Source organism: Rattus norvegicus, chromosome 19 (genome assembly GCF_021556685.1).
Source record: "Rattus norvegicus strain SHRSP/BbbUtx chromosome 19, alternate assembly SHRSP_T2T, whole genome shotgun sequence".
Taxonomy (NCBI): domain Eukaryota; kingdom Metazoa; phylum Chordata; class Mammalia; order Rodentia; family Muridae; genus Rattus; species Rattus norvegicus.
This window is the reverse complement of record NC_141552.1, coordinates 20,855,134-20,866,095: the sequence shown is the minus strand read 5'-3', so window position 1 is coordinate 20,866,095 and position 10,962 is coordinate 20,855,134. Positions and strand designations below refer to the sequence as shown.

Genomic DNA, 10,962 nt, shown 5'->3' with positions numbered 1-10,962 from the left:
TGGAGGTCTCACTGTTTAAACATAACAGATTTGATAGCTTGTTGGTAAGGTGAGGTCCAGCTTGTCTCCACTAGGTCATCTTCATGTGAATCCGGTGGTTATACGGTTTTGTTCTAGGGATATTTCATTTTTTAATAACGGTTTTAGCTGACATTCATGGAGAGAATGAATCCTTAGAACTGTGCCACTAGTGAAAGGAAATCCTGTCTAGAGTATGTTTCTTTACAAAGCTGTGTCACACCATCCTTTGGGCCCTCTGCTGGAAAAGTAGAATCAAGTCTCAAATAATGCCTTTTAAATTGTATCCTCTAGTATTATAGATGTAGGACAGTACTGTATCATACCTCTGTGGATGTAAAATAGCTTGTACCTGCTTTATGATACGTAGTAGTGACCGTGCTTTATCAGAGCTGTTTTTAATGATGTTGCTCAGAATGTTTTCTTTCCAGATGATGATTGAGAAGCTAATTTTAAAAAAAAAAATGGTGCCAGGTACCACAAGAGTAACAGAACTGTGCTGTTTTCTCGGGTTTTGTTTTTTTACTTTTCTTTTTTTTAATGGAGTATGCTGGATGTCTCTACAGTTTTGTTCAGATGACTGCAGAACCTGGAAAAGCTGTTGCTGCTGTTGATGCATAACACACTGCTATTATTGGTCTTTTTATATAAATATAAATATATATATATATACAGATATATAATTTGAATTTTTTGAAACTTTACCTGTGCTGTCAACTTTGGAAAAAAGTATCCCCGTTTACTGTGTTGAGTTGGCACTGTACAGAAATTAATAGCCATATTGGTCTAGAAATGTTGAACTTAAGTTTTTTCCATTTGTACAGGGGTAACACACTGTATTAAATATGTAAGGTCTTATATACGTGGGTTTGATTACAAAAACTAATAAAGTATTCTCTAAATTAAAAAAAAAAAAAGGAGTCTGACCTCAGTCCTCTGCAGACATGTTAACAACGGCTGAGTAACTTGGTGTTCTTGTGGGAATCCTAACAATGGTAGCAGGGGCTTTCTCTGATTCTCTTGCCTACTTATGGGACTCTTTTCTTCCTACTGGACTGCCTTGTCCAGCCTTGATGTGACGGTATGTACCTAGTTGTATTACGTGTTTGGTTGATGTCCCTGAGAGGCCTGCTCTTTTCTGAGGGGAGTTGGAGAGGGGTGCATCTGGGGAGAGAGGAGGTTAGGGAGATGAGATTGGAGAAGGATAAAAAGGGAAATTGTGGTTGGGGTGTAATGTATGAGAGAAGAATGAATAATAAATAAATAAATACTAAATAAAACAAGAAAGATTTTAAAATAATGAAGATCTAAGTGAAGATGAAATAACTTCAAATAAGTGAAGGGAATAAGTTATAAAATAAACATAATTCATATAATCACCCTTCCTTTGGAAAGATACTGTCCTCATTCTCCTCTCTTGCTGTGATTAGCACCATGACAAAAACCAATTTGGAGAGAAAGGGGGTTTTTGGGCTACAGGTTGTTGTGCATCCTGGATGAAAGCCAATGTGGAAGCTAGAAGCAGAGACCAGCGGAGGGAAGCTGCTTAGTGGCTTACATCCGGTTGATTGCTCAGTGTTCTTTCTTATACAAACCCAGGGTACAACCTACCTAGGGAGTGACACCACCCACAGTAGGCGAGGCCCTCCCACATCAATCAGTAATCAAACACTAACCCCACAGACCAATCTGATAGATGTAATTCCTCAACTGGGGTCGCAGGTAACTCTTTGTCAAGTAGACAAAACCTAACATAGATACCAGACTTCTTATTCTGTACAAGAAGCCAACTCCACAAAAATATAATTTTTTGAATAAATATCTGATATCGAGAACTAGACTTCCAGGGACCATCTCTGAACTTCATTACTAGGAAACTTCCGTGAACACATAGAGTACCTAAAACCAGGAGGCTGAGATGCCGTGTTCTCTCCTGAGCACAAAACAAGCTCTTTCTGCGCCTATGCTGCCACGGCCTTCTGCCATTGGTGATCTTTCTTCTTCCCCCTCGGGAGAGCTAAAGAAAACACAATATGAAAGACTTTCTATTTGAGAGAGAAAAAAAGAGGAAAAAGGTAGCATTTTTAATCAGGATATTTTTATATTGTGATTAGTCTAAGGTTGACCTAAAGATCAGAAATCACACAAGAAAATACTTAAAACTTGAATACTTTAAATATGATTTTTAATCTAGGAAAGTATACTATAAATAAAGTCAAGAAAATGTATGTGTAATATACAGGACTAATATATTTAATCACTGCCATGTCCTTTTGAATCTATTTTTATTAAAAAGGAACAATCTAGTTTTTTAAACTACCAAAAGACCCATAACTCACAAAACAATGCAAATACTAATGAAAATTTCCAATCTCACTAATGATCAAAAGATTAAAACAGATTTTCATCTGCTGGTCAAGTATTGATATTATTAATACCTAAAAGGATGTAGTTGATTCCCTCACGTCACTATTAGAGAGTGCAAATTGGTACTGAAAATTTTCTGAAAATATGCCTCAAATTCAAAATAGGTTTGCTTCCAAACGGCCATTCCAGCACAAGGATATATCTAAGAAACTAATTTGACAACACTCAATGAGTTGTAAGCAAGTTATTTATTGAAAATTTATTTAAAATAACGACAGCTTTTAAGCAACTTATGTATGGATCAAATTATGTCATTTAAGCATCGTGAAATATTATTCTCATTCTTAAGAAGATAGTGTGTCAGTATTTAAAACATTGTTCTTGATGGTTTACTTTGGTGCTATAACAGAACAAAATAATTTATAGCATTATACAACTTATTTTCACACTTTTCAATATACTATGCTTAAAAAACAGAAATATCTGAAATCCATAAGAAGGATTGGAAAGATTGCTCAATGATTAAGAGCATATATTGCTCTTATAGAGAACCTGAGTTCTTTTCGCAGGATTCCAAGGTTCCCTGACCTCCTCAGACACCTGCACTTACACACACACACACACACACACACACACACACACACACACAAACACACACATACACACAAACACACACACATACATACACATATACACACTCACACACACAAACACACACACATACATATACACACACAAACACATACACACACATACTCACATACAAACACACACATATACACACATACACACACATACATACACACACAAACACAAACACACACACACACACACACACACACACACACACATGCACACAAATCTAAAGGTAAAGTACTGTGGTAAAAAGTGAAAAATTGGAAGAGTCCATTAAAATGAACATGGTTATTTTTCTTTTGTCAATGAGCCTCCTTTTATCTTTCTAATAATTACATGAAACTGCGAAAGACTTTGTATTAAAACATAAAAATGTTCATCTTTTTAATAAGCTCATGAATAACTATAAGGGAGAGTATTTGTTTTTATAAAACAATGTTGATTTTATGTCTGCTGTTATAGAAAGATACACCAATATTTTCAGTATTGTTTGTTCATATCTAAAATAATTAGTTGTTTCTAAAATTTATTATTAAAATACAAAAATACATGACCTGGTTCTCATTAAAGTATAAGTGGTTGCATAGGACAATTTCTGTTTGAAAAAGCATGGGTAGCTCAGAGTTAATATCTTATGTGTACTATTAAATTAGCTATTCCTAAAAACGTATAAAATATCATGGTCTCTATATATACCAAACTGTGATGACACATTATTACTGAACAAATTATGATTATAAACAAAAAAAGAAAGAAAAGTGAAAGATCCCAAATTAACAACAAATGGTGTGGGCCACATTTTGGCCCATACATAATATCTGGATACTTTATACAATTAATTTTCAAGTCTCCCATCCTGTTCTTGGAACGCACACACTGAAAACTTGTTGGTTATTTTTGTCTCCGTGCCCACTCTTTCTTCTGGGAAGCTGCCAATCCTATCGACAGCTGGCCCTTGGGAACAGGATTAAATTAACAGCAGATATTCCTTTTTGAACCATTAGTAGATATTAAAAGGACAGAGTTGAACTAATCTAAATTTGTTAAATTGGAGTAAGAGAGTTACCTCCAAGAGAGTTTAAATTGCACAGTCAAAACTTAAAATATTTCCACGTTCTTCTCAGTAATCACTTTCTTAAGTACTCTAGTTTTTCTTAAATGTGAATTATAAAGTGTCCAGCTCTCTCCTTTGTTCTCGGAGATCTCTAGAGGCACTGGAGAAACCCGGATAAAAACATGCATGGCAGCATAGCCTAGGTTATACAAGCCCCACTTCTTTACCTGTCTTCTCGGGCCTCATCCACAACATCAGTAAAAATTCACAGAGATTCAAATTAGCAGACTTTAAAAGCCCGTGGCTGTTAGATGGCTAATGAAAATATAAACTGGTTCAACTGCTTTACAGGGCAACAGAGGGCAACATTCTAAATATCCTCCACATCCTTTGCAGTAGTGGTTGCATACAAGTATTTAGATTCAGTATTATCTGAGCCAGGCCAGGTTTGCTATTCTGACCCACAATGCACCCGTTCATCCACAAGCCTTAAAGCCATAGTAGATATAAGCAGTCTTTTAACCCAGTGATCATAAATGGTTTCCAACCAAGGCCCCAAGGGATTAGTTAGAATTGTGACAGTGTTTGATGCCCTAGTGGGTGGTTTATAATGCTTGTAAGGCCTACTCTTTTCTAGAAAATTAAAAATCTGCAATTTCAAGGCCAATGCACGAACTCATCTGATCCCATCACTAGTTTATGGCTCATTGCAAAGTCCCTGACTAATGCCACAGAGAAGGGCCTTGTCTTAGGTCAAAGCCACACCTAGGAGGCGTGAAAAGATAACACACGGCTAACACTGAAAACAAATGCCTGAAGCGTATGCTTCAAATTGCGACGATCCCTTAGGCCCCTCCTAATAACCACAGCATCCTACAGCATAGGTAGAGAGACCTCCATTTCTATCCTATTGCAGGTAAGAGTCTCCTAGCTCTAGTCTGCCGTTTGTCTGTCACTAGAGAACTATCTCCCGTGAACACACATCCGTAAACCTTCTGCACTCAACTGTTTCCTCCCAGTGTCCCCACAGAGCACAATCTCGGCAATGTCCACAAAGATGGGCTCCTTTAACTAGGCCTCCATATGCCAGAGGAGTGAAGATGATCCCGAGAGGTAAAGATCGAGTCTAAAATACAAAGGAGGCTAGTCCAGCACTCACTGTGCAAAAATGTGATTAAGTTAGAGAAATAAAGAACTGGGGCAGGGGGATGAAATCTAACGTTCACGGCGGAGCATCCTAAGCCAAGTGAAATGGCAGACGGCAAACATTTCCACCTGACCATGTGAAAAAGTTATCTAACATTAGAGCCCGAGAGTCAACAGTCACAGTCTACCAGGACTACCAGCAGACACTGGAGACCACTGGAGCATTTCAGTTTGGGAAGCCAGGAAAAAGACTGGAAATGTTTCTCTTATAAGCAAGCAACTGGGGCTGGGAGTGGCTCATTTAATATGAGCACCGACTGCCAAGCCCAGGGACCTGAGCTTTATCCCTAGAACACCCATGGTGAAAGGGAGAACCAACTCCTGCAAGGTATCCTCTGACTTTGATGCACATAATAAAATGAATAAATGATGAATAGTAAGTGTAATAATTTTTAGTTTAAAAACAGCTTGCAGGATATAGAAACTACTAAGTAGGAGTTTTTTAAAAAACATGAGTAATAAACCAGATCTTCATCTACAATGCGTATTTCTTTCTCTAGAAATCACAGTTAATCTAAACACAAACTGTCTACCAACATAGTCCCTTTTATGCCCAGCATTCTTTTTCCAGACATTCGTCAACACTGGAAGACAAGGCTTTTTCATGGGCAATGCTTCTACTCTTGTTTTAATGCAGTTCTCAGGTAAACTATTATAATATTTCTATCTTGCAATGTTTATACTTATGCTCTCTTTAGTCTACGTTATATGCAGAAGCTTTACCTGTTTTCTTTTTTCAAGAAACAGTGTCAAAAGAAATGCCACATTGCCGAGCATTCCAATGGTGAGCTAACAACCGCCCCTTCCTCTCCAAAACAGGAAAATAAAATATGAACATTTGTGGAGACAAAAAAAAAGCTCACACTTGGAAAGCAAGATTAAAGCAAGGAAATCAGCAAGGCTTTATATTTTTACATAAAAGGAAAATCGCCTTCTACCACACTGCCTGTTATTATGACAAATACTTAACATTTATTTTTAGATCTTTTGAATAACACTTTAACTGTATACAGGTCCAAAAATAGTCCTGAAAGGGATAATTTCTCTCGGTTACAATAAAAGTGGCCTGCTTTTCAAAGTCTGGGAGGTAATATGAACAAATACCAGATACTTATTTCTTCCTGACAGGAAATGAATTTTGTCCAATACCTCCATGGGAGGTACGAAGTTGGATTTACTGTTAATAATTTTCTCAACTTACTGTTCATCTGTATGAAGGGACAAGAGAGAGAAGTCAAACCTTAGGACTTACTTTCTACTGGGTGGCCTCATCCAGCCTTGATGTGAGGATAGATATGTGCCTAGTCTAACTGCATCTTGTTATACTAAGTTCAGGGGTATTACTGGAGGCCAGCTGTTTTCTAAAAAGAAACAAAGGAGCAGTGGATATGGGAAAGAGGGGAGGCAGGGGTGTTTGGAGGAGGGGAGGGAGGAGAGCCTGCAGTTGAGATGTATTGTATAAGAAAAGAATATATATATATATATATATATATATATATATATATATATACATATATACATATGTACATATATATACATATATATGTATTCTTGTATATATTCTTTTTTTTTCTTCTTTTTTTTTTCTTTTTTCTTTTTTTCGGAGCTGGGGACTGAACCAAGGGCCTTGCACTTGCTAGGCAAGCGCTCTACCACTGAGCTAAATCCCCAACCCCTTCTTGTATATATTCTTGTATATATTCATATATATACACATATATGGCAACTTTTGAAAAAAGCTTCAGAGTGACAGGCATTACTGTCAGATCCTGTTCTTTCACGTAAGTTTTGGTTTTACCTCAAAGCACACCATAATATTACTTTCGTCATCCTCTGATTCACTGGCCACAATGTCTTCCTATCGCACACAACAAGCATATGTTTAATTAAATCTGGAAAAAGTAATAAGCATCCTACATTTCAAGGATAGCACTACAGACTCCTCCTGTGTTAAATATATCCCAGTTCCTGGGTAAGCTGACAATTCAAAGGCTAAGCTAGAGAAGTCGGGACAACTCGGCTTTGTCGGTTTCCCAGTTGCGCCGTTCTAGTCTTCCTGTTTCGTTGAGGGAGTGGGGGCACCGTAACGGGGACAGAGTGTTCCATCAACACAACGAGAGCTGAAGCAGCAGCAGCTTTCTCCAACACTGAGGCTGTTTTTGCAAATGTGCATGCTCTAGTTAGGGCTAAGGATATTTCTTCAAATGCTAATAGGAGTTAATTTGGTCACCAGCTAAGTTGAATTTAGAAACTGTCTTTTCTCTCTCGCCTGAAAGATCTGGTCCCGACTGTTCGTTTCTGAAGCAAGTATTTACTCTCTTGTGTGAAATTATCACTTGACGTTGATCTGTATGTTGGCACAGCGTAATTCCACAGATACATTTAGAAAGTAGCAATGCCTCGCTGTCCTTGTGTGTTAGATCTTCTCCCACAGGTCACTGTTTGTCTTTTATTGTCAGGCTATCTCTGCCACCACCCTGTGTCACTATGAAGAACAGTTTTGTGATCAAGAAGCCAAAGGACTTGACACCGTGTATAGTTGTGGAAATAGACTCTTGTTGATGATTTCTATAAAGTCTGATCGGTTTATACCCTTTCCATTGTCCTTGGGATAAAAATTAAAGTCACTTGGTTTAGTATGCCAGGGCTCAACCATCTGCCTTTTGCTTTTCTCTGCTAAGGCCTTCTTTCCCTCACTGATGTCCGTCCTCCAAATTGGTGAAGGTCAATTTCTTCCCACTGTAGGAAACTCCAAGTTCTTTGTTGCCCATGCCCTTTCTTGTCTAAATACACACACACACACACACACACACACACACACACACACAGACAGTTTCATATGACACTTTCCCCCCAATTTGAAATATTCCCTGTAGGAGAGAAGCTCATATGACTCAGGAGGTAAATAAAACCTCCCTCGTTTGGGAGAAGAAACACTTGGAAGATATTTGAGGGCCCCCCCACCACCAGCAGTATAAAAAGGAATGAACAACTCAGGGGAGAAGACTGACAGGAGACTACAGTTGATTGCCCAGATGGATGTTGTGAGATCATTATTTTGATATCTCACGGGTTTTCTTTCTGGGGTGAGTCAATATGTATGATTTGTGTGTGTGTGTGTGTGTGTGTGTGTGTGTGTGTGTGTGTGTTGTATCCCCCAGAAAAACAAAGAGAACATGGAATTTATCATTGCCTGAGAGAATTATATTGCCATCAAAGAACAGTCTTCACTGGGACATTTCTTAAAAGAACCAAACATACATTTTGAGAGGTTTGAATAGGATTAATTTAATCATATTAATTAATTAATAGGATAAATAAATTTAAGGAAGAGAGTAATATAAGTCTGCTTTGTGACTATGCCAGATAGAAAACAGAGCCTCAAGGAAATATCTCCTCATAGAGAACAGATACAGACTTAGAAAGGAGCCCACGCTAAGGATGTGTTCATCTCTTCAGTGGTATAGCCAAAAGGGACCAGATATTGATGATTGTCCGTGAATTTTGTCACAGAATGTTGGAACACTAAATGCTCCTATCAGAATCAACACAGTACGCTTCATTGAGAAAGTCATGTGAACAAACAAACAAACTAGTATAACAGAGGGACACACACCTAAAACCCAGCTTCAGGGTACTGCAGCAAAAGCACTGAGCCCATGAGCGCAAGACAACCTGGGAAATACAGCAACACCCTGTCTCACTGTGAGTATGTACACGTGTGAGCATGTGCATGGCTGTGCATATGCACACCTGAGAGTGTTTATGTGTAAATGTAGTCAATAAAATTAAGTGATATGTTTATTGATTTTCTTAGTGCTGCTGATCTTAGAAAAAGAAAGACTAGAAAGGATCGTAGAACAAAATGGCAGCCCCAGAAATGCATTTTTTAAAAATCTGCCAGTGTTATCTATGGAGGCTTTGAATTATATTCATAACTTCATTCTTTGCCTTCTCTTACTTCCAACATACCAGACCTAACTAGGCTACTAAATGAAAAACTTCTTAGTTCTTTGTAAGCAGGCACAGGATCAACATTATTTAATAGCAAGAGGGTTGCACCAAGCCCCAGTGTCTTAATCAAAGATGACTCCCACCAAGCCATCCCTAGAGTAGCAGTTTTCCAACATACGAAGACATTTACAAACACACTACATCCAACACGGAAGGAACTTCACGTGCAGAAACCATAGATACTGCTAAATATTCTTCAGTGCCCAGGACTGCTCCATCCTCGCACTCCCCAGCACCATGTACCTCCCAACAGTGAACAACCTAGTCCAGTGCATTAATAGTGCTGCTGATGAGAAACCCGGGTGTAAATAGCCTCCTGATTCCCTTCATCGCTAGCATTCTCTTGTTCTGTATTTTTAGGGTCACCAGAAATTATATTAACTTCAGTGAAGTCATGATATGTGCGAAAACGCTCTCCTTTAATATCAGCAACTGCATTAACATCTACATAACCTATAAAAAAGTAAAATCATTTTTATAAATTCTGAAACAGAAATGTTACAATGGCCAAACTAATTCTTCATTCTGTGTAATTATATCAGTTTTTTTATGAGAATTCTGTAAACTCTTTAACCTAGTAACTGTCCCTTCAAACTACATTTTACACAATGCAGCTAAGTTCCTTTCATGATAAAAGTTAAAACGCTAACTCAAAAGAAAATATATCTGGTTACATGCAACTTTTCTACTGATGCCCTCCTATATTTTCTTCATAATTAACACTGTAGACTCGCCAGAAATTGGATCTGACAACTTTTTTTAGTAAAAACAAATACCAAAGAGTCAGAATATACATCAGCTGTGTCCCTAGAATTACATCCTTTGATCTGATCTGATCTCCTGCTTTCAGCTGGTGCCTGCATACTGGAAGGGAAGGGGGAGAGGGAGAGAGAGGGGAGAGGGGGAGTGAGAGGGAGAGACAGGGGAAAGGGAGGAGGAGGGAGGGGGAGGGAGAGGGAGGAGGAGGGAGGAAAGGGGGAGGGGGAGGGGGAGAAGGAGAGAGGGAAGAGAGAAGGAGATCGAGGAAGGGGAGGACGGAGAAAGGGGAGAGAGAGGGGGAGGGGGAGAGGGAGGGGGAGGGAGAGACTGTATTTCCCACTAGAGCTTTGGTGAGTGTTTCCCAAAACACTTATGTTGTGAAATCTTGTATTGTTGTTGAGGATTCTTCAGGATCATTAGGCTTTTTATGTTCCTGATTTTAAACAGAAACCATGATCTTACATTAGTATCAATGAGTACATGCTTAGCCTCCCAGGAAAAATAATCATGATTTTTTTCATCTAAATTTAAATACGCGGGGACTCAGCAAAACCGAAGACTCAAAATGCAATTAAGGGTAACAGAGCTGGTAAGAGATAACTTCCCAAGTGTTTCTGTAGACAAAAAAATTCAAAATAAAATAGTAGTGACAAATTTACAAACAACCTAGTTTCTGACCATGTTATTTAAGAATGGAGTCTCCAAAGCCCCCTGTGCTCACATGCATGATGTTTGTGAAGGATCTGACACAGAGAACATACCTTAACACATGTCAGCCACGGCCAAGGAAAGTGAGCTAGAAATTACTCCACAGTCCAAAACAGGAATTGGCAAATGAGAACCAAGTCAGGGGGCCCAATCCGCTCGGCTTTGTTCCCAGGGATTCAGCCATACACCATTCGTTCACA

At 38.5% G+C, this 10,962-nt stretch overlaps 1 non-coding gene across 1 annotated transcript; it reads left to right on the top strand.

Moving 5' to 3' along the window:
• The first annotated feature begins 1,849 nt into the window (after positions 1-1,849).
• Positions 1,850-2,055, top strand: LOC147999063 (small nucleolar RNA U3). The gene has a single exon (XR_015644463.1). It is a non-coding gene; the product is annotated as a small nucleolar RNA U3 (small nucleolar RNA).
• The last annotated feature ends 8,907 nt before the right edge of the window (positions 2,056-10,962 follow it).